Source organism: Eucalyptus grandis, chromosome 2 (assembly GCF_016545825.1).
Source record: "Eucalyptus grandis isolate ANBG69807.140 chromosome 2, ASM1654582v1, whole genome shotgun sequence".
Lineage (NCBI taxonomy): Eukaryota > Viridiplantae > Streptophyta > Magnoliopsida > Myrtales > Myrtaceae > Eucalyptus > Eucalyptus grandis.
The window spans coordinates 31,580,348-31,584,416 of record NC_052613.1 but is presented as its reverse complement, the minus strand read 5'-3'; the positions used below and the strand labels follow the sequence as shown (position 1 = coordinate 31,584,416).

The 4,069-nt window shown below is 44.0% G+C and overlaps 1 pseudogene; it reads right to left on the bottom strand.

Annotated features, from left to right (window-relative positions):
* Window positions 1–2,492: 2,492 nt before the first annotated feature.
* Window positions 2,493–3,824, bottom strand: LOC104435160 (annotated as a pseudogene).
* Between the last annotated feature and the right edge of the window lie 245 nt (window positions 3,825–4,069).

The window sequence follows — 4,069 nt, the reverse complement described above, 5'->3', positions numbered from 1 at the left end:
TGATTTGATGAAATAGAGCTATGGTTCATCTTGAGTAGCATACGAGTTAACTTGAAGATATAAAGTATCATGTTTTGATAATCTGTGACTACAATTATGTGTGATGTGCTAACTGCAAATTGAAGTGTATTTACAAGAGTCCATGCAATTGCTTCTCCCACAATATACCGTATAGGCAGAACTAGCTGGAGATGCTTCCATATGGTATGTTGCTTGAGACCAATATGCGACTCTGCACGAAAGATTGATGGTGCTATGAACTGGTCTCAATCTCATGAGCTAATTCTTTGCTTAGTTTTTCAGCATGGTCGTCGTGGCCACCGGAAAATGAGTACACTCGGAATCGAACTGAAAAGCCTTCCAAAGCATTTTTGTGTAATCAGTTCTTTGTGTTTGTGATTCTGTTAATGTCGGTTTGTTCTCAATTTCTTTTGCTTCTCTGATTTCCTGTGTCAGATCCCAAAAAGAAAGGAGCAGTTGAGGGCTCATGTTCTCTTCCCCGAGTAATATGTAAATTGCAAAGACAGTTCACTGGTCAAATTATGTGGATGTAAAGATTCACATTACTGTGTATTGGCATGTACTGAAAATGGAGCACCAACTATTGAATTATTTCGGCTTCCGGATATTCGCGCTCATTACGAAAATGAAACCAAAAAAAAAAAAAAAATCTGTTGGAACCTAGAACCAACCCCGGAACCTGTGACAAGGTAGGTTTTAGGTTCTTGGTTTTGATGGGTAGGTTCCGGGTTCCAAAAATTGAGGAATTTGTACCCGAGGGTAGTTTCAGGTTCCAGATGGAACCGAACCGGAACCGGGAACCGCTCACCCCTAGCTTGCAGGCTACTGAGCCCAACTAACAGGATGAGATGTGGGCTGCTGGGCTTGCTGAAGAGACGACGGGCTGGGCTGAGAAAACAGCAACTTGCTGGGCTGCAGATGGACCGACTGTTGGGCTTGAAATTGCTGGCTTCACTGGTTGATTCAAGAAGAGAGATGAACGTGAAGCAGCATTCGGTGGGGCTGTTTCGGTCTTGATGGACGTGGCAACGGCAGCAAATTCGGTGGAGACGCGGCAAGATGAAGAAACGCTGGAGTCAACTTCGGCAGGATGGCTTCGCTGAGGTTTTGACCGAGAGAAGCAGCGAAGATGGAGAGGAACGTGGACTGGCTTCGTGGCAGGGCTTCGCTGGTTTCGCTGGCTTCATGAGCGGAAGACACAGCAGAAGCGGAGACGCACGGCAGCTTGGTCTTCGAGGCGTGCAGTCAACGATGGAGCTCTCGGTGGAGGGGAGCTCGCTGGTGATGAGTTTTGGTGGGGCTGCAGCGTTCACGGGGCAGAGAGACGGGACGAATGGAGGACGCGTGGCCTGATTTTGGGGTCAACAAACCAATTGGGGCTGAATTTGATGGAAAATAAGACACGAGGAGGTTGGGTGGCAGCAGACGGTAGCGAAATGGAGAGGGAGGGGAAACAAACCTTGGTGGGGCTGAGTTTCGAAGAATACCAGGGAAAGAGAGCAGGGACAAAAGCAGAAAATGAAATGGACAAGTAGAGAGGTCGGCCGTGAGGCTTGCGAGAGAAGCCGGAGATGAGGGGGGAAGAAAAGTCAATTAACAAATATCTAAATCATCATTAGAATGTCCAAATAGTCTTCAAGCTTATCCTCATGTCTCCTAATTCTTTTTTGCCCTTTTATTTCACAAAAATTCCAATTTAAAGCCAAATGTTGCACCCCCAAGCCTAGGTCCGAATTTAACAAATTTGGACCTCAATTTCTTCTCCAATTTCTCAATTTGATGTCCAATTTTGTTGTAGAAAAAGTCCACTCAATTTCTAAAAGTCCCCATCACCAAATGACTCGGTAAGGAGACCAAAAATCCATTCGATTTGGCCCATCCAAATTTCCGTTTTTTTAATCATCCGAATTGATTTTCCGTAAAAATCCCGAACTCGATGGAATTTCTCCGAAATATAAGACGACGTCCTATAAAGGAACTGTGACATGCTCGAATGTTCGATTTCCAAAATCGAATTCAATTTCGTGGTTAAAATCGACCGAACGCGATTTTAATCTAATCAAACCTACTGAGTAGCTTTTAGGGATTTTACCGCGGTTATATCCCTTAACGGCTTCATCGAATAGATTAGTTAATTCAAAAGTGATCAGCTCAAAGAAAATAGAACCATAAGCGCACCGACGAGATGCCCATTTCATATATTTGGGACGGATTGAAAATTCAGGATGTCATAGCGGTGGTCGCAATAAGGAAGAAGAACAAAAGAAAAATAGAAAAGAAAAAAATTATTTTGAGAAATTATTCCTGAGAACAATAAGCTACTTTTCTTTTTTTATTTCTTGTTTCTGTTTCAAATCTATTTCTCAGCGATTTTTCTATTTCAGGGAATAGAAAATAAGTTGGCATTACCAAACAGATTTCCGTTTTTTTATGTTCCGGGGAACAAAACAAAATCGAGAGAAATAGAAACGTTACCATGCATGCCCTAATTCACTGATTGTGCCATTCATGAATGTGACCGGCTTCCCGTTAATGCTTTTGATGGAGGGGAAAAGCTAGATCATTGGCTTTATTATAACTCGAGAAGGTTTGACAGACTTTTGATTCAGTTCGAAATTCAATTTCAAAGAAAACAAGCCCATAACTCCTTAATTCACCTTGATCACTTCGTCCTCGATCCTCCTCATTGCCCCGACGTCGATGGTGGGGGATTGTCCAGTCGCTTCTTTCAGATAGAATGGACCTTTCTCTGGCCTCCGAAGGTTGTACTTGAAATAGTCACCATATTTGAGCATGCTAAGTAGTATCATGACAATGTCGACGATTCGACATGGGAGGAATTTTAACAAAACCATACCAAGAAACACCATTTCCTTGGTAACATGTACCCGCGAATTCTCTTCATTAAGCTATTAAGGCCGTGAAAAAAAACGTAGCCACTATCTATAGCTATAAAAGAAGATAAAGGCTTCATTTGCTCTCTATATCATTTGATCATTAAGTCGTTTGTCACTCCAAGTAAATGGATTCCTTAATCATTCGAATATGTCTGGTCTGTTGCGAGAGATCCGGCTATCAACTTCCGACTATATTTCCACGAAAATATTAAAATTTTCTAATTTCCATCCGCTTACTAAAGAAGGAAAATTGCATGAGTTTAAAGAAAAAGTTTGCATACGGCACTTCGAGCAACAATAGAAGTGTTGGCGCCATGACTTCACAAGTCGTAATCAATCTCCATCCCTGAGTTCCCACATCCCACCACGAGCACGTTGCTCCCTCTGAATTCCCTCCCATTCCGGTAGTAGCTCGAGTGCATTGCCTTCCCATCGAAGCTCTCTAAGCCGTCGACCTTTGGTGTCACGCCTTCGCTGTTCTCCCCGCTCGCCACCACCAAGAACTCCGCCACGTAGGACTCATGCTCGCCTAAGCCCGTGTTTCTCGCTGCGATCTGCCACTTGCCGATTAGGTCATCGTACGACGTGCTCTCGACGGACGTCAGCAATACAGCTTTATCTCAAACTCTGACTCGTAGTCGTCGAGGTATTCTATGAATTAGGCCCTAGGGACAAAGGTGGGTGATTGGAGGGGAAGGGCATGTGGGGGAGCTCGCAGAATTGCTTGGCTAGGTGGAGCTTCAATCGATCGTACGACATGTTTCTCCAAAGAGAGGCGGAGCAATCCTCTCTCTCGAGCACGATGTTGGCTATGCCGAGGCGGTTCAAGCATGCCGCTACTGCTAGGCCTGAAGGCCCTACGCCAAAAATGGCCACCACAACCTCTTCCTCGCTGACCTTCGCCATGGATGATTTGATTCTCCTTGATTCCACAGCTATGGTGTTTTTAGGGATGTGGCTTTGGTAGATGCAAGCTCGGGTGCTTTTTGTAGAGGGAGAGTGTACACTCATTCATGGTATGCCTCGATTAACCTTCGCTCATATGGAAGTTTCAATGCGCAGGTTCAAAAGCTTACTTGAAATGGCCATTGGTCCACTTCATCCCTAGAAATTACATTGGATTGTTTTTTCCTATTATATATACTTTATCT